This window comes from Marmota monax, unplaced genomic scaffold (genome assembly GCF_021218885.2).
Source record: "Marmota monax isolate L192 unplaced genomic scaffold, Marmota_monax_Labrador192_F-V1.1 WCK01_AAM20220418_F8-fsc00047, whole genome shotgun sequence".
NCBI classification, from domain to species: Eukaryota; Metazoa; Chordata; class Mammalia; order Rodentia; family Sciuridae; genus Marmota; species Marmota monax.
Genome location: NW_026692072.1, coordinates 10,420,964 through 10,446,443, shown reverse-complemented (window position 1 = coordinate 10,446,443; position 25,480 = coordinate 10,420,964). Strand labels below are relative to the sequence as shown.

Below are 25,480 nucleotides of genomic sequence, written 5' to 3'. Positions count from 1 at the left end.
TGAACTTGAACTTGAACCGAAGCTGAGGCCCGGTGGGAATCCTCCGGCCCCCTCCCTCCTGGGAGCCCTGGCGGGCGGTCCCGGGGGGTGAAGCCTGACCAGGGTGGAGACTTGGGGGCGGTGGAGCCCGCGGTGCCCGGGCCTGGCCGGTTCCCTCACCCCATCAGGGTCACAGTCTCTGAGTGTGGGTGCATTTCCTGACGTCATCACCGAAGCTCAGAGGACTCCCTCCTCCCCGGGGAGCTCCGTCCCCACATGAGGCCACCCCTGTCCTCTGCTTCTGCAGGGGACTGTCCTCAGGAGCAGCTTGGAGAGTCAGAGGGTGGCCGGGTCTGAGCAGCCGGGGCCTCGGGACCAGCTCACCAGGACAGCGGTTCCAGAAACCAACCAAAACAGGAGCAGTTTGTGACTCTGCCATGACAGACGTGGCTCTCCTCAGCCCCCACAGGCGCTGCCGTCAGCACCCCATCTTCAGTCTTGAAAACTGAGGCTCAGGCTGCCCTGGCTGGGGTGCGGTTTGTCCCCCAGGGTTCCCCAAGGAGGCTTCTCCCCCAGGGAGGCTTGGTCCTCGGCAAGGAGGAGGGAGGTGCTGGGCCCTTTAAGAGGTAGGGCCTGTGCCAGCCTTGGGACGGAAGGTGGTCCCTGGAGAGCCAGTTGTGAGGACATCTGGGTCTGGCCTGTGAGTCCTCTCAGGCTTCCTGTTTGAGCTGTGACTCCTTGCTCCTGCCATCGCCCTCTGCCATGGTGTGACACAGCCAAGGGGACCCTCACCAGGACTGAGCCCACGCAGCTGCCTGCCAGGAACCTCCAGAACTGGGAGCCGAATGGGCTCTTTTTCTTCAGAGCAGCCTGCCTCAGGTGTTTCGCTACAGTCACGCACAGCTGACTGACACACCCGCCAAGGTCGCAAGGCCAGGCAGGAGCAGAGCTGAGATTTGAACCCGGGCAGAGTCCAGGCCTGTAACTAGGGTCCGACGACGCCCCTGTCTCTGGGCCAGCAGGAGCCCAGGGCCTGCAGCAGAAAGACCCTCAGCCAGTGTCCCCGCCTGCTGGACGGGCCTTTCTGTGCAGCCCTCTGGATCCCCAGATGATGGTGGGGGCTGCTGTCCACACCCCACTCAGAGGGGAGTGGCGTCGCCTGGTGGCTGGGACTCCAGGGAACCAGTCACTTCCCCATCTAGAGAATGTCTGCGCTCAAGGGGACACAGGGGTCCCTGAGTCCAGCAGATGGCAGCTCCGAGGCCCTGGCCCACAGCCTGCTCTGAAGATCCCTGGTGTTTGACGTGTGGCCCAGAGGTGACTCCCAGGCCAGGCCGCCAAGTGGTTGCCATAGCAGGGGACCTTCTGTGTGACAGTCTCCTGCCACCTTCCCAGCATTGCAGATAGGGGACTGAGGTCCCTGGGAGCGACACCCCCTCCCCAGGGTGGCAGCTTGGGACAAGGTCATGGGGACTGCTCACAGGAAGGAAGTGGCTTACCCAGAGCCCGAGCCAGCAGACAGGACCTGGGTGTGGGCCGAGGCCGCCTGGGCCAGGGGACCTGCCCATGGCCGGCACCTTGGGGTTGACCAGGAGGAAGGCCTGCAGGGCTGTGGGGGACCCCTGGGAGGCACTGTCCGGGGCCCGTGGGTGGCAGTTCTGGTCGGAGACCGTCACGGAGGGTCAGGCTGGTGAGGGCCAGTTTTCCAGAAAGCCCGAAAGCCCCTCCCTCTAGGGGCCAGCCTTTCCAGCCTCCCCTCGGGACAGCGAGGTCAGGTTCCCTGGGCCAGAACCGTCCTCAGCCATCGGGAAGGGAGGACAGAGAGCTGGGGAGGAGCCAGCCCCTGCCTGGTGCCAAGAGCCCAGGACCCCGCCTAGGGGCTGCTTCTTGTCCCTCTCCATGTCATTACTGATCTCCTACCAAGTCCTACAATAGCTTAGAAGACCCACCATGATCTGACCCCCTCTCTGCCCGGCATTATACCAAATGTGGGGCCCCTCGAAATTAGCCCTGGGAGGTATCATTACCTTGTGCACCAGAGAAGTTCAGTGTGTTACCCAATGTCACACAGCATGGAAGTGGCTGGGCCATTGTCTGGTGACACAGAACCTCACACGCTCTCCTTCCTTGGTGCCTATAATGGCTATGGAGGGAAACACCTTCCCTCCAGATTCCTGGAAATCTGAGAAGAGACCAGGAGAGCAAAACTGCCTGCAGATCTATTTTATCTGACACATTCCCACACACAAAAAAAAAAAATCTGTGTTTTACCTCAAAATACCTCCACAGTTTTCTAAGGAAAATAAGGAGCCATCTTCCCAGATCTCTAAGAGCACAGGCATTCCCATGGCATGCACAGGGCTAATCCTGAGCTCTGGATCCCCTGGTTTGGGGAGAAGGACCCCAGGCCCTGTGGGTACCCACCCTCAGTTTAAAAAGCGCCATCCTGTGCAGAGTCCCCAGCGCAGACTCACAGCCAGCTTTATGTCATGAATGTCCCTTCCAACAGCAGGTTACCTCCTTCCTTCCTGCAGGGGCCAAAGGAAGCCCCTCCCCCACACCAGGACAGCGGGGACCCAGAGAGCAGGGAGCCTCCCTAGCCCTACAGAGGCCCATCTTGTGGCCCCTCAGAGTGTGGAGGGAGTCCGGTGGGCACACCTGGGGACATGAGCCTCAGTCGGCTGGGGAAAGAGGACGGCCTTCTCCACCCTCCCGTGGGCCTGGCCACCGGTGTCACTTGGGACCAGGCGAGGGGCGGGGCGGGAGGGCCTCTGATGGCATTGTGGCCGGGTGGGGGCTGTCTGGGGGGTGGCTGAAAGGCTGCTTGGTTTGCGAAGGGGCATCTTAATCCAGGATGGACGGACTTGAAGTCTGTCGTGCTGTGGTGCGTGTGTGAGTGCCCAGGGGACAGGGGATGTGTGGGACATGCTCAACCTGCATGTCCCACCACAGGGTACAGGACAGAGGAGCAGGGAGATGAGCAAAGAGGACCCAGCTGGTGACACCCAAAGGTGGGGAGCAGGCTCTGTCGGGCCTTTTCTGTTTGCAGCGTTGGGGACAGAGCCGGGGCCTGGCCTAGGCCACCCGGGCGCTCTTCCACTGAGCTCCGCCCCAGCCAAGTGTCTGATCTTGAAGAGCAAACAAAGCCGTCCACTCTCCCGCTGCGCGCCCTATTAGCACTAATTAGGCGGCCTGGGAATTCCCGAACCTCATAATTGCGGTGAGCAGACTCCTTCCTCGGGGCGCAGGGAAGGGGAGCACCCCTCCCATCTCTGCCAAGGGGATGGTGTCGCTGAGACCCCTGCTCTCTCCCCACCCACAGCCCCAGACCCTGGGGTTCCCCAGAGCCCCCCGATGCCCAGGAAGACAGTCTGAGGGTGCAGGGTGAGTCTTCTGGGGGATTTTGGGCGTCAGGCTGGGAGACTGGGGTCAGGAGCCGAGGAATGACGGAGATCCGGAGCCTGGGACCTGGGCCTCTTCCCCCGAATGACTGGGGACAGTCCCCTCCATGGCAACATGGCTCAGACGACCTTCCCGGGCCACCGGGTCCCGCTCCTGGTCAATGGCCATTAACTGAACCACAGTTTACAGGCAGCGCCCCAGGACTGGCACCAGCACAGCTGTGACTTCAGTGTCACCAGGCAGGCCCCTCCCAGATGCCACACTGGCAGCCGGACAGCTTAGGGAACCACAATCAAGCCATTACGAGGCCCCAAGCAGCTTGGTGGCGGGATGGCCCCTTCGGCCAGCTCACAGGCCCAGGGCGCCTGGGAGTGGCCGGGCAGGGTCCTTCCCAAAGGCCTCAGTCATGCTTACAAAGACCCTCCCCCAGGGCCTCCCGCCATAGGGGCTGAGCCACCCCCCTGTCTGGCAGCCCCTCTACAGACTCGGGAGGCCTGGGAGGAGGCGCCAAGGCTCCCCTGTGCCTGCCCAGTGGCCCTGCCCCTCCCTGCCCTGTGACCCTGCCAGCCCCTCCCCAGGATCCCTGCCATCTGTCCAGGGCCCAGCCCAGCCCTGCAGCCAGAGACAGGCCTGTGTTCTTCCCTGTCGGCCTGGAGTGGGGGCTGCGCGTCAGTGGTCCTAAGATCCATCTTCCTATTCTTATTAAAAGGGGCTAAAGCCAGCCGCGGTGGCACACGCCTGTGATCCCAGTGACTCGGGAGGCTGGGGCAGGAGGATCACAAGTTTGAAGGCAGCCTCAGCAACTTAGCGAGGCCCTGAGCAACTTAGTGAGACCCTGGATCAGAAATGCCAATAAAAAGGGCTGGGGTGTGGCTCAGAGGTCAAGTGTCCCCGGGTCCAATCCCTGGCACCAAAAAAAAAACAACCAAAAAATCCACAAAAGCATCACCAACCGAAAGCGCTGAAGCCGTACCCCAGGTTAGCTCACGGGCGGGGCTGGGGGTGGCTCGTATTCCTTGGGTGACTTCTATCCTTTTAAACAAGAATGTGTATTATCATGTCATTATAACAAGGGTCACCTAAGCCCCCATTCTTAGGCTGCGTGTGTTTCGGGTACCACGACTGAACCACAGGCCCTGACCCTCACCCTGGGCTGGAATGCCTGTCCCCTATGTCCCCATGGAGGACTTCTCACGCAGCAAGGCCCAGCTTGATGTCTCCGCCTGTGGTGGCTGCAGGCAGGGGTCCCTTTTGTCCAGTTGCATCATCTCAGAGATAAGAAGGCCAGGTCCAGAGAGGGGCCGCCACCTCCCCAGGCCACACAGCGAGGCCATGACTGGCAAAGCCACACTGGAACCCAGTGCCACCTGGGGCAGCGACGAGGCCAGAGGTTGGTGCTGCATCATGGATGCTCCAACCCTGTTCCCTGGAGCCAGCCCCTGCCTCTTTATTGTCCCAGGAATGACCCAGGGGCTGAGCTCAGAGAATGGGCTCGTTGCTGTCCCCTGGGGCGGGGGCAGGCAGCAGGGGTCCTTCCTCCCTCTGGGGCGCAGGCCTGGGCCGTGCGTCCAGGCGGGGCCTCCCTCACTGGTGGGACGGAGGCCTGGCTCTGTCTCTCAGCCTGTCCCTGACCGGCTGTGGCCCTGGCACAGTGTCCCCCGTGCCTGAGCGCCCTGTCTCCAGAAGGCTTCCTCGGCAGGGTCCTCGTCATCACGGAGAGTTGCACAGAGCTCGTGAGGTTCCCGGAACCACAGCTCGGAGGTGACCAGGCTCAGTCCCACTTGATGGGACATCAGCTCAAGAGCTGGAAATCCTGGGGGGCTCAGGCCCAGGCCCACGTGGGGTGGTGAGCCCCCCCAGGCAGCTCTCTGGGTTGTGAGATAACAGTGCTGCTGGGCGCTGTGGACGAGGGTGCCCAGGGTCCCTGCAGCCCCAGCCCACGGTGAGAGCCAGGCTCTGTGGACCGGGTGGCCGTGCAGCCATCTGGGCGGGGGCAGGTGGGAGTTGAGGTTCCTGGCCACCTGGAGGGAGGTGGCAGGTCCCTTTCTCCCTCCTGGCCAGAGGGCGCCATCAGGGCTGACTGAGTGGGCAGAACCGAGTCTTGTTCTGACCAGAGGCCCTGACCCTCCCCCTGAGCAGCTCTGGAAACAAGGCCTCTAAGGGAGGCCCAGCTCCAGGGGTTCCCCGCTCCCCCCTCAAATGCATCTAGGAGCAGCCAGCCCGGGCTCCTGTCCTCCTCACATCCGCCGTTCCCACCAGACAGAGGCCCAAGGACAGCGATGTCCCCACCCCAGCCCACCAGGGGCAGGCACGCAGTCAGTTCTCTGGCTGGCCCCGTTCCTCAGTGTCCTCTTTCTGCCGTGGGGGCTTCTAGAAGGAGACCTGGGGACAAGGTGGTCAGGTGATCAGTGCCCCCGGGTCGCGGGCTGTGAGCACAGAGCCCCCTGCGCAGGGGTGGCCCAGGTGGCACTCACTCTGCCTTCCCAGGCGGAGGGGAGGCGTCTCTTAGGGGCAAACATGCGGAGGGGCTTCCTCTTGGGATCCGCCCTCCCCCCAGCCGGGACCCCCGTCCCCAGCCCGCGTGGAGGGGAACCAGGGAACCTCCCTGTGCCCTTTTACAGACAGGGAAACCGAGGCTTGGCGCTGCGGCTTCTCTCAGGCGTGCGGCTGGGGGTGGGGCACAGGTGCTCCGCTTGGTCCAGGGCTCCCCACCTTCCTGGCCCACCCTGGGCACCGAACTGCAGGGGACAGTGTCACCTCCAGGCTGGGACGGGCAAGTCACCCAGCTGGCCCGGCACAGTGGCCGGGTGGATCCAGCTGGGCCAGCCCGGGAAGGCCCAGCCCAGAGGAGCCTCATGGCCCTGGGCAGGTGTGCCAGCTGGGCTCGGCCCGTGCTCCACTCCAGGGGCTGCCAGGAGGCGGGTGCCTCCGTATCCAGGCAACAGGCACAGCTGTCTCTTCCCTGCGAGTCAGGACAGCGGTCCCCACGGACGTCCCCAAGGCGGCTAATTTTCAGCTTTCCAGAAAAGAAATCAAGCGCAGAGTCCACCCTCCCGGCTCCCCAGGACTGCGGGGCCCTGCTGCCCACCAGCCCTCCTTCTGCTGCAGCCTGAGGTCCTCCGGGGCACAGTCTCCTCCAGCGGCTCTCCTTCCCCAGACAAGGGGTCGTGTCTCTGAGAGTCTGAACGCTCCTCCTTTTGCCACCATAAGAATAAGGTAGGGACCATGGAGCCCCCTGAGGCCATCACAGTACCCCACGTAGCCAGGGTCCCTGGGCCAGCCTCCAAGACCACTCAGGGCCCTGGGGTGCCACAGGAAATTCAGGGCCTCTATAAACCCCCTGAGCCAATAGTGAACGCCCAGGTGGCCACGGGGCGCTGGGCATGTGGAGTCCTGTCCTGCCGCAGGACCGTGACAGCTGGAAGGATGGTGGCCGGCTAGGACACGCCAGCAACCCAGGCTGCGCGCCCTCTGCCCCAGCCCCTCCTTCAAGCTGTTCTCCTGTCCTCTTCCGACCCCAGCTGAAAAGTCTGTTTCCAGGGGCCCCTCCCTGGTGGCACCTCATGGGTGCCACAGCTACAGGCATCATGAATTCCACGACAGCTCCCCGGCTGCCCCATGAGCACACTCTGCCATAAATGCTCCCACTGCCTGGTCATGGGTTTGTCCCCAAGACAAACTTCTGGAGGAGTGTGCCCAGCCCGGAAGGTGGCACTTGGTAAATAAATAACTACATGCTATTAACTCCCTAGGAACCTGATGGCTGTGTGACCTTAGGCAAGTTACTGCACCTCTCTGGGTCTCAGTTTCCTCGTCTTGGGATGCTAAGGGCAGCTACCTCTTAAGGCTGGTATGAGTTATAGAAAGCATTAAGACAGGGCTTGGCATCTGGAGAGCACAATATAAATATCTGCTATTATTAAATAATGTATGTATTTATGAGGCTTTCACAGAGTCTAGACTCACAGCAAAGATGGAAAAGGATCCTCCGACGGGTTGCATTCAGTACTAAACGCTCCTATAACAACAGACATTAATATAGCACTGACCACGTGCTGGGCCCTGCTCTCAGCGTCTTGAACACATTGATTCTACCCTTGTGGCGACCCTGTGAGGTGGTTCGTGTTGCAGACTGAATGGACTCACTTCCCAAATTCATGTGTTGAAGCCCTAACCCTCAGTGTGACTGCCTGGGCCTTTCAGGAGGTCACGGTCATGGGGAGGAGCCCTTCACCTGACAGCGTCAGTGTCATGATAGGAATTCTCTCTCTCTGTCCTCCCTCTCTCTCTCTCTGTCCTCGCTCTCTCTCTCTCTGTCCTCCTTCTCTCTATGCAGCACAGAGAAAAGCTTGTGTGAGGAGCGGTGAGTGGCTCTTAGCCACACCCCTGATCCTGCCTCCAAGTCCAAGGTCCTGGGGTGGGCATCGGAGGCAGGTGTCCCCCTGCCTTGGGGCTAGGCACCCCGTACAGTCCGTCCCCACCAGGAGGAATGGCTCAGACATCCAGGCTCCTCCAGGGTGGGCCTCCGGCTCAGCATCTTGAAGGTGGGGGTGGGCAGAGGGGCTGGCTGCATCCTGTGGTCCCCCGGGTCACAGAGTCAGAGCAGCTGCACAAGGAAAGGGGTTCTCGGGCAAGGTGCTGGCCTCCCTGCCCTGGAGGCAGCCTGGCACTGCTGAGCTCCACGCACGCCTGAGGGTCAGGGCTGGACCGAATGCTGTCTCCCCAAGTCCACGTGTGCAGACACTGGCCTCCAATGTGACGGTATCGGGAAGTGGGAGGTGATGCGGCTGGGAGGGTGGGGCCCTCAGGACAGGATTAGCGCCCTCCTGAGAAGAGGCCCAGGGCCTGCTTCCTCTCCTTCTGCACCACAGAGGATACAACAGGAGACCTCCGCATGAGCCAGTCCAGGCTGGCAGCCTGATCTTGGACCGTCCGCCTCCAGAATTGTGGGAGATGCATGTTCATTGTTCACGGCCCCAGCCCGAGGTGATGGCGGCCGCGGCGGGGCAGATACCTCGGCATCTACTCCAGCCTCGAAGGGGAGCCATGAAGCACTTAAGAGAGGGCAGCCCACAGAAGCCTGGGAACCCTCCCCATTGTCCTTCTCATCTCTAAGTCCAGCTCAGACGGGCTCTCCTCCAGGACATCTGCCTGCTCCCCCTCCAGGTTCGTGGTCTGAAAATGGTGGGACTTACAGGAGGGATTCATCCCAATACCAAGACGAGCGGTTCCCCAGCGCAGGGGAAATGAAGTGCAGGTGTTAAAGGGTGGATGTGAAATCCCGAGACCCAGGCTGTAAATCCTCGCTCCCTCCGTGTGGCTAGGGGTGAGCGTCTAACCTCCCTGAGATTCCACCCCAGAGGATGGAACCAAAGATCACCCGACACCCATAGGCTTGGCCCTCAGCATGCCACCACCCGAGCTCCTTGGGTCTGTGATAGACAGTGAGCCGCCTGGCGCAGGACGCATTTGAGCAGGCGTGGGAGGCTCCAGGCGTGGGAGGGGGACAGAGGATTCCTTCCTGCACCTACAGCACCCGCTTAGGACTGGGCCTGGGCAGGCTGTGGGGAGACGGGCAGCCGTGGAGAGGACAGTCTCCACCCTTCCAGCAGCCTGCCATCAACAGGAGCCCACACACGGTGCACAGTTCCGTGCGTATAGTGTCCCCCAAAAGGCAGCTCTACAGAGATAGAGAGCATGCTGGTGGCTGCCTGGCTGGGGCCAGGGCCGGGAGGCAAATAGGCACCAGATTTCTTTCAAGGGTAATGGGAATATTCTAGAAGCAGACTGTAGAGATGGTTGTGCAACTTTGTAAATTGACTACAAACTACGGGATCGTATCCGGAACAAGTGGCTTCTGCGGTGTGTGAATCCTTCCTCTCCAAAGCTGTTTCTAAAAACCCCAGAAACGGTAGCAACAGAACTGGACTCTGGAAGGGTCAGTGCAAGGTGGGGGTAGTGTCCACGCCCCATAGGAAGTCACTAAGATCAAGGTCACCAGGCCTGGGTCCACGAGGTCAAAGTTCACTGCTGCTGTTTTTTCTTTTTTTAATACTGGGGGTTTAACACAGAGGCGCTCTACCACTGGGTGACATCCCCAGCCCTTTTTAATGTTTTCTTTTGTGACAGAGTCTTGCTCAGTTGCTGAGGCTGGCCTTGAACTTGAGATCCTCCTGGATGACAGGTGTGTGCCAAAGCTCTGGAAAGTAAGTCACTGGCCTCAGGACGCCCAGCGAGTGGGAGGGGAGGGTTTGAACCCAGGGCCTGTGCCAAACAAGGGAGTAGCTAAGCAACTGCTCTCCCGGTTGGTCGCGAGCTCCCATCACTAAAGCTCCGCATCAGAGGCTAAAGGACCCCCTCCCGGGAGTCAAGGCAGATGACCTCGAAACCCCTCCTAGTCCAGGTCGTCTGTGAGGCCACAAGTCCCTGCGGATCGTCTCCAGTATTCAATCAAGTGGGAGAGAAAGGCCTGAGCCATCCGAGGGAGGGGACCTGGTGGCCGGGCCTGGCTGGCACCTCTTCAGCTGGAACCGCAGCTCCTCCGAGTGCTTGCCATAAATCAGCCCTGATTTCTGGTAGGGGACAACGTGACATCTGGATACACACAGGCCGGGGCAGCTCCAGGAGAGGGCACCTCAGCCACACCTGAGCAGCAGCGGGGCCCAGGAGGCAGGCATGCCGTTCCCAGGTGCTGCCCTCCAGGCCTTCGGGTCCTGCCTGGCCCTAGCCAGGGCCCGCTCATCTCTGCCCCTCCCTACTGGGCAGGGCAGGGTCCCCTGGGGTCCAGGCTCTGAGGCAGTTTCCTGGGCCCTGCTGGTGGCAGGACTCAACAAGGCTGGGCTCTTTGGAGGCCCCTGCAAAACGGCAGCCCTGGTTCTGGAAGAGCCCTCCCCTCCCCCACTCCCTGATGTGCCTGCGTGTCCCCAGGAGCCGGGCGGAAGGCTGGGGTCCCCCAGGAAGGGGCCGGGCCGGGCTGGGCTGGGCTGGGGCTTCCTTTGCTGCCTCCTCTCCATGGGACCCCCAAGCCAGGCCCAGGTGGGCAGGCCGGGCCTCTTGACCACACCCGCACCTACACCCCCGCACCTACACCCCAACTTCACCTCCGGCCCCTCCCGACCTCGACCTGGTCTCTGGAGTGGGGTGCACTTCTGGGGGCCTCCATACCAGGCCCAGGACTCTAAACGCAGCTGGTATCTTAGTCTCCTACACCCCAAAGAAAGGAAGGGGACCCTGGGGGTGGAAGTCATGTGCTGGGGACCACTGAAGGCTTCCCACAAAGAGGGACAGCAGAGGACACCAGGGCGCCATCCTTCATCAGCTCCCTTGAGGGGTCATCTAGCAACAGGGCGGGGCTCCTGGCGACCCAGGGTATCTGCGGGCAGCCTGCCTTCTCCCCGCCCCCACTCGGAGCTCAGCCTGCTCCCCAGAAGATGCCCGTCCCCTGCTGGGCCTTACAGTGACTGCAACTGGTTCTGTCCCTCAATGAGCCCTCTGTGGTTCACCTGCAGCCACCGTCCCTGCCCCACCATCGTCCCGGGCAGGGCCGGGAGAGGGAGAGGGCTGCTCCTCCTCTGCAGACACCCTTTCATGGGGAACTCACAGCACAAAGGCCTATTTATCACCCCTCCTCCCCCTCGCCCACTTCTCAGTCCACCCGGGCACCACTCGGGGGCTCCTGGAATTCCTCTGCTCTATCATGCCCCCGGGACTTTGCACGACGGATCCCCCTGCCAGGAATCCCCCCCTCCCCAGCGCACACACAGCCGCCTTTGTCCACCTCTAAGTCACTCAGAAGCACAGCCCCCCCGCACCTCCCCCTTCCCAGCCCCCTTCCCAGCGTGGGCTCCCTCCCCCCCACGGGGCTGCGCAGTGTGTGAGACACGGTGTCGCCTGCCTTTGTCCTGGTGGTTCTCAGATTCCAGCAGCCATCAGCATCTCCTGGGGGGCTTGTCCAAACCCACCCTCCAAGTTCCTGCCCTGCAGGTGGGGGGGGGCTCCTGGGAATCAGCATTTCAACACGTTCCCAGGAGCCTCGGCCGCTGCTCTGAGAACCATGTTTGGTGGTCTGTGTCCCCTTTCCTGAGATGGTGGCGAGCCTTTGGTCCCATCCCTGGGGGTTGCTGGTTCCCGTGGCTGGATAGAGGAGCTGGGCCTAGGACGATGGCCCGTCCACCCTCCGGGCTCTGGAAACTTCTCCAGGGGCCTTAGGCTGGCACCCTGAAGGTGGAGGGGGAGGGGGCAGAGGCCAAGGCCAGGGGCGAGGGCAGAGAGTGTCTCTGGAGATTAGTAAGAGAATGGGATTTGGGGGAACCCACATCAGAAGCTCAGGCACCCTGTTCCCAGAACAGCCCTCCCAAGGTCACGGGGAGACCTTGAGATATAGGAGGAGAGCAGCTGGGGTCCAGGGCCCAAACTCATGGCCTGTGTGACCAGAGGCCAGGCTGTGCCCTGGTTGGCACAGAAACAGCTGCTGACCCTCTGCCTTGACCTACCCCAGGTGGCAGAGGAGCCTGTCTGGGGTCCTGTGGGGTCTGAAGTCCAAGAGCCCTTCCCAAAGGTTTGGATCACACAAGGCCACCAAGGCTTCTGTGAGATCTGTGGGGACAGGAGGCCCCCTCTCCAATGTCACCTACCAGGATCCAGGAGGCTGGGGCTGCACGGAACCCTGGGACACTGTGACAGAGAGGGGCTGGCATGTGGCCAGTGTCTGACGAGCGAGCTTGGCACTCCCCACATGGCCTGAGTACAGCTCAGCTTGGGCCACCCCCTCCATGGTCCTCTGGTATCTCAGAGAGCACTGGAGACCCTCAGGACACAGAGCTAAAGTTGCCAGAAGCCAGGCTGTCCCTGGTCCCATGGGACCACTTGGGTACCAGCCTTAAGACTTCTGGTCTGGTCAGCAATATGCTGCAACAGCCACCAGGCTCCTGTCCCTTCTTGACTGAGCACCTGTCTCCTACCCTTAAGGAGGAAGAAAAATAAATTTAAAAAAAGTCTCCCAGTTGGAGTTTGTCTTGGGGCGACAAAGACCTCTGTGGGGGGGGTGTCGAGGGAGAGATGGAGTTGGCAGGTGGTGGGGGCATTTGTTTTGTAATCTAAATCCTTCCAGATCACTTGAATTTTTAAAGAACATGTATTAGTCTGGTAATAACTTTCCAAAATAATTTTTGTCTTAAAACGGCAAAGCAATCAGCCAAACTCCATTTGCAAGAGAGAAGTTTATGCAACAGATAGCTTACGGGGGGCCATTAAATAGACCATCGCCATTCTTTCCTGAGCGGCAGCCTGGGCTGCGACATGGCTTAGCACCCATTATTTAATTTAAAGCTCATCAAGTTCCATGAGCTGGATGCTATTAGTGCTGCCATCTCCTAGATGAAAGAATAAACTGCAGGAGACTAGATAACACGCCCAAGGTCATCCTGCCTTGAGCAGGGGCTTGAACTCCGTCTGCCTGGCAGCCGCCTGTCCATCAGCACACACCAGGCTGCCTCCCGCAATGACCCAGAAATCGACAAGCTCCAAAGCCGCTGTCGTGAGTCCATTCTGCTACCTGAAAACTACTGATACCCCCCCGGAGCCTAAATCAAATTGTCACAGGAACACAAACCAAGAGATTGGTGTCTGCAGCCAAATTGGCTGAGGGTTGGAAAGCATGGAGTAGCACAGCCCGTTCATCTGTCCGTCCATTCAGCAACCCCTGATTGACAGCCCCACCCGCGGTGCCCCGCTCCATGCTGAGGATCAGAAAAGGTGAGATGCCCATAGCCCCCCGGAAAGGCAAGGCCAACACAGGCTGGACGGGAGGGACCCTGGCACCTGCCAATTTGCTGAGTTCGTTGTAACTCAGGATGGAAGCGTGCATTTCGAGGAGTGCACGTGAAACACCACGGTGTCGCCGGAGACTGCAGCAGGCCCCCCTCCTCTCCAGAGTACTCAGCATTCAGAATGCCTGAGGGAACCGCTGGCCATGCACCCCTGGGTCCCCGCAACTGACGTGGGTTCTCCAGCATTTTATCAAGGCTGTCGGCCCCAGATGGCAAGAAGGGGCTAAGGAAAGCTCTAGAAGCTGCAGAGTGCAGGGGTGGGATTTACGGCCCAGGGTCCAGCTGCAGACCTGATAGCAGGGCACATGGTGTCCTACTCAGTAGGACCCCGTTTGGGCGGTTCCACATCCATTTGGAGACGAAGGGGCTGGGGATCACCAAGTGTTTTGGGACAAGGACCAACAGGCTCTACACACCAGTGACCATCTGGGATGCCTCCTACAGAGTCACAGAACTGCCATCGAATTCAACAGCACCAGCAGCATTCGCTACCCCCGAGTGCTGGCGCTCTGACAGGTGCCCGTTAATCCCTTTTCTTATTTAATTCTCCCGTTTAATCTTTACCTCAATTCTGTGAGATGTTGACTATTGCTAGCCCCAATTTACAGATGAGAAAACTGAGGCTCAGGGCTAGGACCGAACCAGGTCTGACTGGGAGTAGGATGGTTAAAGCTGGCAGGGACCTCGCCCTTCATGTGACAAGTGACAAACTATAGTATGCCAAAGTCACCCTAGCATGGCTGGGACAAGGAACCCCGTGCCCAGGGGTCTGCTGCGACGCCTGCTGCTCACCATGTTCAAAATGGAAAAGTTGAAAAGCCGTAGGATTCTGTAAGTCCCTCCGGCATCTCCCATCTCTTCTAACGGGCTCGCCCCCACCTCCTTTCCTGGGAGGAAGAGGAAGAGGAAGAGGAGGCGCTGCTCAGCTCCAAGCTCTAGTCTAAGGCTGCCTTGAAGACAGCCCTGTGGTCAACCGGAGGCTGCAGGAGGGACAGTGGCTGCCAGGGCATCCACTCCCACCTGGCACAGTCTTTGCCTCCTGGGACTTCGCACAACATCCTCACCCATACTGTCCCCCAACCAGTGTCCAAAGCCCAGTCCCCACGTGCTGTGTCCCCTGATTTATCACTACCCACCCCAGCCCCTGGAGTTCCCAAGCCTCCTTCACATCTCTGTCCCCAGCCCCTGGTTCCTCATTTGGGTGGCGGCGCCCCTTGGCAACAGGCTGGGGGCTCTCAGCCCTGGTGCCCAAGTTGCTTCTGGAGCGCAACAGAAAGAAGGAGAAAGGACAGGAAGTGGAACCTGCCACTTCTCTGTGTGTGTTGCACACCCAGACCAGGTACCCAGGGCCACTGCCTCCAGTAGGACTCTAAGTCCCAGAGGGTGAGGACCAAGTCATTCTATTACTTCAGCAGCGTCAGAGGCAGCTGGGGGCTTTTGAAATTGTGGAAAATAGTTGACTTATAAACATTGCCCATGGAGGGCTCGTGCTGAGGGAGCCCATGGGCGGGGGAGGAGATGGAGACACGCAGGTCCTGCTCCTGCTCTCCGGGGATCTCCTGGAGGCAGGAACCTTTGCAATTCGCTCATTGACAATTTCCAGCATGTGAACGGGGCCAGGCATGCAGTGGGCGTCCTCGGGATGCCGACTACAGGAACCATCCCTCCAGGACCCGGAGGCTGAGCGCCCCATATAAGGCAGGGCGGCCCTGACTGCATCTGAGTGGTGACTCAGATCTGCGGAGTCCACAGTGGAGACAGCGCAGGAGCCCTGGGGCAGGGCCAAAAGGGATGTGGTCAACCCAAACCAAGCAAGGGGCAGGTTTTTAAAAGCACGTGGCCACATTGCCTGGGAGCAGCGTTCTAAGCTGTGCTTTGTTTTTATTTATTTTTTTCATCGTTTTCTGCTAAGCAATCATTTTTTTTCCCTAATGAAATAAGCCGCACCCTAAATGCATAACAGACCTGTGGCAGCGGGCACCAGCCAGGCCAGCTCCAGTGGGGACAGCGCCCTTCTCCCCTGGACTGCTGGGCTGGTCGCCTGGGAAAGGCCCCTATCTGAGAGGCCATTTAAGCCAAGTAAACCCCAAAGAGTCTGCAGAAATCCTCCCCCCCCCCACACACACACCCCCCGCAGTGAAGGGGCGGCAGGGAGCGAGGGAGGGAAAGGTGCTATGGGGTGGCGCTCGGGAGCGCAGGACCCTCGGGGAGAAGGGCTTTCTGGGATAAGCCTTTGGGAAGTGAGGCACAACCTGGGGACAGGCGGTGCCGGGTGTGTTCTTAAGCCAGGCTTCTTTCCTCCCCCTTTGTTCTGCAGGGCCGGGGATCAGGAGCGCGGGCCAGGCAAGCGCGCTGCCCAGCTCCGCCCCAGCCAGGTCAGGCTTTTAGATGCCAGATTCACCCAAAATCAGGCACCTGTCCCAGGAAGGCCAACCCGGGTCGCATGAACCACGGGAAGAGGGACAAGTCGGAGCCCCCGTTGCTTCCCGCGCGCTCGGCGTCTGCCCCGCACTGCACTCCTTTGTCCTGGTGAGAACAGCGCCTGGATTTCCCTCCGAGAAACCTCCCCGCTCGGCATTCCAGAGATTCCCCACGACACGCCCCATCGGCACCAGCCACGCCCCACTAACCTCGTCCGCCAATCAGCACATTAGCCTCCAGGTTTCAATGATTGGTCAGAGACGATCATGTGACCACACCAGCCAATGAGCTTCGACTCTGGGGCTGTGGTTGAACTCCCGGGGAAAAGCTGCTCCCCTTCTGCCTGGGGTTGGAACTGGGAGCCGCACAGCAGCCTGGAGCTGCGGGCCTCGGTCGTGCCGCCACGCGGGGATGCCCGCTGGGGACTGAGGCCCACGGGAGAGAAGCAGGGGCACAGATGTGGTGTGACACATCCAATGGGCAAAGGCCCTGAATTCAGTACTGACTCAACACCAGTAAACAGACCCTAAATGGCCGATTTATTCAACACCAAGAAAAGACCAACCTGTCACCTGTCTTACTGACCCCGTTGGGCGTTGCTTCCTAGTGACACGGCACCTGCCGTCTTGCACAGCCTGTGCCTCCCCTCCCCATCTTAGGACCCATCTTTGGCTCTTCGTTCTTTGAAATATGTTATTTATTTCTGGATGGTATAATAGTTGTACATATCGGTGTACAACCCGTAACGATCAGATCCGGCAGTTGGCATCTTCATCAGTTCATCACCCCAGAAGTTATCATTTCTTTATGTCAGGAACATTCAAAATTATGTCAACCAGCTATTCTGAAATATGCAGAGAATTTTTGTCACCCATAGTTACAAATTTTTGACAAAAGGGCTCGGACAATAATTCACCTATGCTGTACAATGTAGTTTGACATTTTGCAGGCAAATTTTGATGTTGTGAAATTCTCACTTTTCCATTAGGTCTATTTTCTTTTTCCTTTGAAAAAAAAGTTTTCTCTATTTTGAGACAGGGTCTCCCTAAGTTGCCCAGGATTTGCGGTCCTCCTGCCTCAGTCTCCTGAGACGTCCCTGGTCCTTGCTTACCTGAACCTGAGGGACTCTTGGACCCTGGGACAGTACTGGGCCAGCTGAGCTGCGCTTGCCTCCATCCATTGTCCCAGCTGCTGGGCCCCTCTTGGGAGGCTATTTGGGTGACTAGTGAGACCCCTGCACCCTGACTGAGAGCCACTCATTCAGTCCCTCTCCTTATTGTCCCAAACATGGACCTTCGGAGGAGACAGACTCAACACCATGAATGTTCATTGGGTCCTGGAATCCAGCCACTCCTGAACTTGGGGCAGGAGGGGCCACCCCAGGTCTCTGGTTCAGTCTCAGAAGAACCAGCCACGGGGAGAGGCTGCAGGGGGTGGTGGGACAGCCATGGGCTCTGATGTCAAGCAGGCCATGAGAAGTGGACCTCTGACCTTCCGCATCAACTTTAAAACAGGGATCCCTCCATTGTCCACCTAGAAGCAGGCTGAAAGCCACAAACTGACCGAAGCGATGGCTGGTGACGGTGTGCAGCCACAGGAAGCCTCATTCATGGCTGACAGGGAGAGAGGGAGAGAAAGGTGCTATGGGGTGGCACTCGGGAGCACAGGACCCTAGGGAGAAGGGCTTTCTGGGGTAAGCCTTTGGGAAAGCGAGCACAGCCTGGGGACAGGTGATGCATTTGTCACATCCAATGGCCAAAATGTGGTCACTTGGTGCCCCTGCTGCATGGGAAGCTGGGAATGAGAGTCTTTGTGCTGGTGACCTCCTGGCCACGCACAGTCCGTGGAGAAGGGAGATGTATTCTGTGAAAGCCAGGCTTTCACATAGGAATGCAAAATGGGACAGCCACTCTGAAGACAGTGCCACAGGTTCTTATGAAGGTAAGAGTAGTCCTGTCGTGCCGTCCAGCAGCAGTGGCTCAAATAAGCTGAAAACTTCAGTCCGCACACACAAAAAGCTACGAACAAATGTTTACAGCAGCTCTGGTCAGAACTGCCAAACACTGGAAGCAGCTAATAGGTCCTTCAATCAGCAAGCCCATGAACGACTGCGTTGGAATGCTGTCCACAATAAAAAGAAACAAGTCATTGGAGGGCACAGAGGTGCATGTCTGTAATTCCAGAGACTCAGGAGGCTGAGGCAGGAGGGTTGCAAGTTTGAGGCCAGCCTCAATAACTTAGTGAGGCCCTAAACAACTTGGCAAGAGCCTGTCTGAAAATAAAAATAAAAAGGGCTGGGGGTGAGACTCAGGGGTGAGAGCCCCTGGGTTCAAACACTTGTTCCAAAAAAAAAAATTTAAAACAAACTGCCATACACAGAAAGACACAGGGAACCTTAAATACATATTTCTAGGCGAAAGAAGCCTGTCTCAAGGCTGTGCACTGTTGACTCCAGCCATCTAGACAAGGCAAAATGACAGTGACGGTACAAACTGGTGCCGGGGAGGAACATGGAAGATTGAAAAAAGAACCAGGGAATGTCCCACCTGCTAGGCAGAGGAGCCGGGATTCATCTCCCTTCTCCACGGACTGTGCGTGGCCAGGAGGTCACCAGCACAAAGCCTCTCATTCCCAGCTTCCCATGCAGCAGGGGCACCAAGTGACCACATTCTGGCCATTGGATGTGACAAATGCATCAGCTTAGAAGAAGGCAGCACCCCCTCCTCTGCTGACGTCCCCTCCCTGATGATCAGGTTGGGGACACCACGGTGGGTCACGTGGACAATAATGGTGGAGCTGTAGACGGAAGGAACCCGGGCCCCAGTGGCTTCCGTGAAAGAATCGCTTTACTTGGGATTTTACTTAGAAAAAATTTCCCCTCCCTGTTGCTTAAGAAACTGATATTTGGGTTTTTGTTACGGCTGAACAATCTCTGATGGCCAGGCACCTCCAGGATGCTCTCAGGGCTCTGCACAGCACAGGTAAACACCTGTCAGTCAGTCAGCCCTTAGCGGGCCAGCTTCCTGTGCTGGGGTTCAACCACGAACAAGGCAGAGGCGGAGTCCACATCCTAGCTGGGGGCAGGCCATCCATGTGACCATGCTGCATGGTGGACTGCCGCGTGCGCAGGAATGCAACGTGGGCTCTTGGGTTCTTCGCCTGCTGAGCCCTTTTTATCTATTTTCTATTTTTTAATATTTATTTTTTAGCTGTAGTTGAACACAATATCTTTTATTTACTTTACTTATGTTTATGTGGTGCTGAGGTTCGGACCCAGGGCCTCGTGCGTGTGAGGCGAGCTCTGTACGGCGGAGCCCCAACCCCAGCCCTTTATCCATTATCCTAAACACAAAGCCAGGAGGTGAGGCGGTTCCTTCCTAATTTGACTAATGGGTCAGAAGAGACACAGAGAGGTTGAGGAACAGGTCCTGGGCCACACTGGTGGTTCCCAAATTTGAGCGTAGGTCTGTTAGAGCTCAGAGCCTTAACACTGGGCCCTCCTGCCAACAGGGACTGAAATGGGGCTGTGTCGGAGAATGGAGGTCCCCGCTGGTGGTCACACTTAGCCGCAATAAAAGTAGCATAAAACCCCTTGGTGACAAGCCCGAGTCCCTTACCTGGTAGATGGCGCTGGGAAGCCTTCTAAGGGTCGTGCCTGTGTTTCTAGAATCTTCTTTAAGAGCAGCTCTGCTGGCGGGCTCAGAGTGCGGGTTCCAGCAGGCTCCAGGTGCACCTGTGGGGAGAAGAGGAGCAGCCATGACTGCCTGGTGGGGTGCTTCACGGGGTTCAGCTCTGCCCAGGGCCCTTCTTCCTGTTTGGAGGCTCCCAGGCCCTGGAGGAGGCGGAGGGAGGAGGCAGAGGCCTCAGCAGCGGGACAGGGGTCCCACCGCGTGGGTCCCGGCTGAAGCAGCCTGGAAACAACCCTAAGACACAGAGACAGACATGAGCCCGTGTGTGCAGGTCCCAAGTGACAACACAAGTGTCACAGCCACTGCATGAAGCAGAGTGCCCCCTGCAGAGGTGGAGGCTCAGCAAATGCTTCATGATTTGCTTCAATGTAAGACAGGACTCGCCATGTCTGCACAAGCGGAAGGAAAGGTGGAGACCCTGAGCCCATGGGAGAGAAATTCCTTCCTCTTGTCAACCTGCATTCTTGGAATGCTCCGGCCAACCCAACCAGTGCTTCTTTGTACCAATGAAACCGATGCCCAGAGAGGGGCAGTGATTAGCCCAAAGTCACACAGTAAATTGTCTAGCAAGGCCTGAACTCCTGTTCTCTCTTCATGCGTGGCAGGTGCTCTCTCCAGGGCAGTGCCCTCCTTTGCCATTTCAAGACTCGTAACCCCTAGAGCAGTCCCAGGCTCAGCAGAGCCTGCTGCGTGCCAACAGGTGGCTCTCTCTACCGTGTAGGGCCACAGCAGGGAACAGCTTCCTGGCTGTGTTCAAGTGCAGACCAGGTGCGGGAGGCAGTGTGCACAGTGGTCAGCAGCGTGGGCTGCAGAGGCAGGTGGCCCTCAGTCACATGCTGGGGTCACCCCTTTCCAGAAATGGGGCCTTGGGCGCCTCGGGTCTCAGGGCGCTGGTGTCTTCATTTTAAGCAGCTAACAATAGCCGCTGTCCCCAAAGACTGCTGGGAGTTAAAATGACCTCATTAAGTCTGGGAAACCCGCAGGTGAGCACTTGGCATACAGAGGTCGCTCAATAAATGTCAGGGAGGTGCTGAGATGAGGGCGGTGTGCGCGGGAGGAGAGGAGGGGCGCGGCGGGAGGGGCAGTGTGTCCCTGGCACATTGGGTCTCAGACACAGGGCACCTGCGAGACCTCCCAGCCCGGCGCTGCCCTCCTTTGACCAGCCAGCGAAACGCAGGGCCATCAGCCTCTGCCAGCTAGTGAGCTACGGTCACGGGTGGCAGCAGGTACGTGAGGACCAGGGCAGGGCCCACTCCCCAGGAGGGGTGTTCTGGCATTTTCCAAAGAAAGGAAGGGACAGATGCAGGAAAGAGGCAGCTATGAGATTGCTTCAGCACCAGGAAGGGCCACTCTGGCCAGGTCACCCTGTCACCTGTCCCTGCCACAGCGCCTGTCCCCATCCTGTGTCCCTGAGTCTCTCTGGGCTTCCCCAGCATCTCCCCCTCTCAGACCTGAGGAAGAGGCTCTCCTGGGGACCCCCAGCCCAGGCCCCTTACACTGGCTGAGAAACAGGTGGTCCCCAGATGAACAGAATGGGGGGTCTTTGCCTTGGGGGGGCTGTAGCTGTGGGCCCCACTCCTGCGGGCAGGAGTCCTATGGTCCGATCCAGCCCACCTGCCACCGCCCTCAGGCGCCCTGGCCTGCCCTGGGCCTCGGAGTCCCTGTCTGTCAACTCGGTGTTGGGAGCCCACCGCGAACACCGCGAACCCCTGCAGCCTCAGGATGGTCCGAGGCTCACAAGGCACAGGGAAGGGCTCTCCTGCCAGACCCCCGTGACACCAGCAGACCCCAGGAGGGGCTGTGTCACATGCTGGCTTCCTGGGGGAGGTGGTGTGAGCATGGAGGGCGTGGGGTGCTGTGGCAGAGACCAGGAGGGAGGACAGGGAGGGTGTTCAGGACCCCGCCGGGTGCCTGGGAGGAGGCTGGGGACGGGGCGCCCGTGGCCGGTGCTTCACACATTTCCCAATCTATCCCGACAGCGCCGAATTCTTGCTGACAGATGGGAAAGTGAGGCTCAGCAAGATCAGCTCAGCGGACGCACAGCTGTGAGAGAGACGGGGTTTGAGCCCACGTTGGATTTCAGAACAGAAGCTGGTTTTGGTCACTGTGGAATGTGACCATGAAGATTGTTTAAAATGGAAGGTGAATCCGGGCGCGGTGGCCCACGCCTGTGATCCCAGCAGCTCAGGAGGCTGAGGCAGGAGGATCTTGAATTCAAAGCCAGCCTCAGCAAAAAGCAAGGCACTAAGCCACTCAGTGAGCCCCTGTCTCCAAATAAAAAATGAAAAGGCTGGGAGGTGGCTCAGGGGTCAGCTCTCCTGGTGACACCCTCCCCCAATGTGAATCAGAGGAACTGAGGTCTGTGTCACAAATGTAGCCCGCAAGGGCAGGTGCCACCGCGTCTGTGCTGGGGGCTCTCGGGGTGCGAACATGCGCAGCCTGCATGTCCTACCCCATGCTCTCCGCCGTCCCTCAGCTGCCTGTCCACCTGGGGACAGATCCTGAGGATAACGGCTGAGATGCCCAGGGCTGCTGCCAGCCAGGCAGCAGTGAGGGCCCAGCCACGGGCTGGCCAGCCTGCGTCCCCACCCCGGGGTGGCCGTCCACCTCTCCATGCCTCGGGAAGCCTCCGAGTTGCTGAGAAACCCCAGGGGGAGTGCCAGGGTGCGCCAGCCCACCCAGAGGTTGTTCCCAGGGGCCAGGGTGATCCCAGGGAGCCGTGAGGGAGCCTCGTCCCTCCTGCCCCTCCCCGGCCTCAGTGTCCCCAGTTCATCGCTTGGAGCAGTGCTCGGCCCTGGGGCGTCTGGACTTCCAGGTCACTGTCTGCGATGCCGTCAGGGCTGCAGCTAATTTGCCAGGAGCCAGAAGGCCATCAAGCAGCGGAGAGCTGAGGCCCAGGGTCGTTGAATCTGCACAGGAGTGGGCAGGACAGGGGTTTGACGTTGGAGCCACCGACCAGGAAGGGACGGGAACCTCTAGGAAGAGGGGGGTGTGTGGGGAGGGAGGGGCAGAGCTGCTGAACGAGAACGTGGGCACAGTCCCCAAGTTCACATTGGGCTGGTCCAAAAGTCACGGAGTCCGTGAATATGCCTCCTTAGGAAGCATTGATTGAGCACCTGAGGGAAGGGGTGGGCAGGGCCTGGAGGGGGCATGAAGAAGGGGGTGTGCCCCCAGATCTGCCATGGCCACCGACTGAGTGGCCTGGGCCAGGCCTCCCACTTCCCTGAGCCTCAGTTTCCTGCCCGAAAAAGTGGAAAGAATACAGCCGCCTCCCAGGGATGGATCAGACCCCATCAGACACAGGAAGCCCCTTGAACTCAATGAGCTTGTTTTGTTGTTGTTGTTGTTGGTAATTGGCTGTGGCTTCTATTAACTAAGATGCCCTTTCCCTCTTGCACAAGAGGACAGTGACGCTCAAGGTCAAATCCCTGGAGAGGATGGGCCAGGCCGGGTCTCAAATCACAGGAGAAGCAGTTATGAGCACATAAACCAGGATGACTCAGAGAAGAGCCTTGATTTTAAAATATTGTTAAAGGAAAAGACTGTTTTATGATTTTTGCATGGTGCGCTTATTAAACCCCAGCTATAAATGTGAACTAATAAATAAAATGAGTTAAGTTAATGAAAAAAAAAAACAAAACCCAACCTTCAGGATGGATCCATGGTACCTAATAGCAGCCCATAAACATAAACATAAAATTTAAAATAAAGAATGAATCGTCGTGCCCAGCAGCTCAGGGAAGCCTCCATTTCTCCACCTGGAAAATAAAATCTATTGATTTTACAGGGTTCTCATGGCTCACGAGTAGGTCTTGGGGAAGTCATAAAGGAAGGAATTATTTCCGACTGTTTACTCACAGAGGATCCTATGTGTTGAACTTAAACCGTCTCCCGTTCCTAATTAGAATCCGAGCACAGCAGAGCCGCGGAGGCCCGCGGAGGAGGCTCAGAGTGACTTGCCTATGACCACACAGCCCAGGAGGAGCCAGGCTAAAACCAGGACTCTGCATCAAGGACAGGGTCCTGCTCTGGTCACCGAGACCCCAGGGCCGGGTCATTGAATCCAGTGGATGTGCTGGGGGGCACCCCGGTGGCTTCTGCTCCCAGCTGCTGGGAAAAGTAACCTCCCCAGGAAGGGAGCTTCCGAGCCAGACACAGCCCAGGGCGAGGGGGGAGACCGCCGCAGGTTTCGGGTTGTAGGATGGCAGGTAGGAAGCAGAGGGCGCCTGGGCCAGCAGACAGGGGACACCCTGGGGCCCAGGTCTCCTCTGACAGGGGTGCATACCTGCCCAGGCCCGGGTCAGGTGAGGCTGTACTGTAGGGGTGGGGGTGACATCAACTCAGCCAGCCCCCCCACCCAGGCCCAGGGACCTTCACGTGGGCGAGTGCACACGTGTGTGTTGATGTTAAGTCTCAGGCTGCACGTGATCATGAAGCAGATGTTTAATTACCACCCGAGTGTCATTAATCAACGCGATTAATACACAGCCCGCACCCCATCGTTACTTTGCAATTACACCGAAGCGCAATCCTGGATCGCCAAGGATGCGCCATCACCCAGCCCGCCAGAGGGCAGGTAGAGCTGCTGGGTTTCCTCCCTCTCCTCCCGCCCCCAGCCCTGCCCTCTGCTCTTAATCACACAGAGTGGGGAGCCCCGTTCCCCTCAGGGGCTGCTTCTGCTACCAGGTCACTTCTGAAAGGAACCCCAGTCGCCCTCGCCCTCTCCTCTGGGCTCCTCAGCTTGGAACATGGCCAGCAGGAGATCCCCGGGGCAAGGGGCCTCCGTTTCAAAGACAGAGAGTAGCAACGACCCCAGAGGATTCTAGAATTTTAAAATGCCGCGCGCCCAGCCCAGAGGAAGGCCTTGGGGACCCCACGCAGCTCTGATCGCTTGTGCTTTCCCAGAGATGAAGCCTGCCAAAGTCCTCCGTTTCCCCAACTCACGGGATGGGACGTTGGCTTCCTTTCCCCTCCCCCAGCGCCTAGTCCCATGGGCCTGGAAACCGCTCCTTACAGTGTCCCTCCCTGCCACCTGCCACCTCCGCGGACCCCACTCCTGCCCAAGCCTTCACCCCCCGGCCCTGGCCCACGGCCCCCGCAGCCCCTCCAGCGGTCCTGGCCCGGGACATGCCACTCTCCTGCTCACCATCGCCTGGGCGGCAAGGCCCACCTCCCCCTGTGGTGGGAGAGGAACCGGGTGGGTGGGCCCGGAGCAGGGAGAGGATGCCTTCCCAGCAGGCACCAGCCCGACCAGGGGCAGGGCCCCAACCCCCAGGACAGCTGCCGGAGCCAACCAGACTGTCCCTGGCAGAGGAGGCCGAGGAGAGACCGGGAGGGTGGGGCAGGTGGGGAGGCCGCAGGGTCTCGGCTCCCAGGGACCCAGGCAGGACCAAGGCGCATCCTGCGGACAGGGGGCGCCCAGGCTCAGTCCTGGGTGGGCAGCAGAAGCAGGGCTCCAGGTGGGCTCTGAAGAGCGGCCACCGCCACTAAAACTCGGCTTTCCCTCAGGGCTGGCCAGGGCCCGGCCGCTCCTGCTGGCCTGCGCTCACCCCGGCCTCTGTGATGAGGCCGCTGAGGAGAGAAGCGTCCTTCCTCCCCTCGTGTCCCCACACACAGGCCTACGTGTGCATGCACACACACACACACACACACACACATACTCACACACACGCACAGCCCAGCTGGGGTCGGATTGAAGCCTAAAGGTTGAAGGTTAAGCAGCAGGAAAACTTCGCTGTAGCCACAGCTCAGAGAAGCTTGGCTGTGTGTCCTGGGGAAGGCTAAGTGCCCACTCTGGGCTTCCACTTTTTCCTCTTGAAAACTGAAAGAGGTATTCAATGAACTTCCCTATGGATGGGTAAAGGTGAGTTGAGGAGGAATCTGGCACCTGAGCCCTGGGACTGAAATGACATGTCCCCAGGACAAAGCCAGCTGGTTCCCACTGGGACAAAGATCAGGGTCTCCCACATGGTGCCTCATTGGTGAGAAGCTGAATTTGAACCCTGGCCCCACCATTCACTACGTGGCCTTGATCACCTTTTGTGAATCTGAGCCTTGGTTTTCTCATCTGTGAAATGGGGACAGTGTTGTTCCTCCTTTGCAGAGTTAAATGACCAGACGGGGAGATGCCGAGCACCGTGTCTGGGGCCGAAGGAGCTTCAG

At 59.0% G+C, this 25,480-nt stretch overlaps 1 protein-coding gene across 5 annotated transcripts in view; it reads right to left on the bottom strand.

The window, feature by feature from the left end:
- The window catches only part of Tspan18 (tetraspanin 18), a 151,158-nt gene that overhangs the window by 34,647 nt on the left and 91,031 nt on the right, over positions 1-25,480 (bottom strand). For all 5 annotated transcript variants that reach the window (XM_058583476.1, XM_046456484.2, XM_046456461.2 and 2 more), the window contains one exon: positions 19,247-19,362. The gene's annotated coding sequence lies outside the window, so the exon portion shown is untranslated. The remainder of the gene's footprint in view (positions 1-19,246; positions 19,363-25,480) is intronic.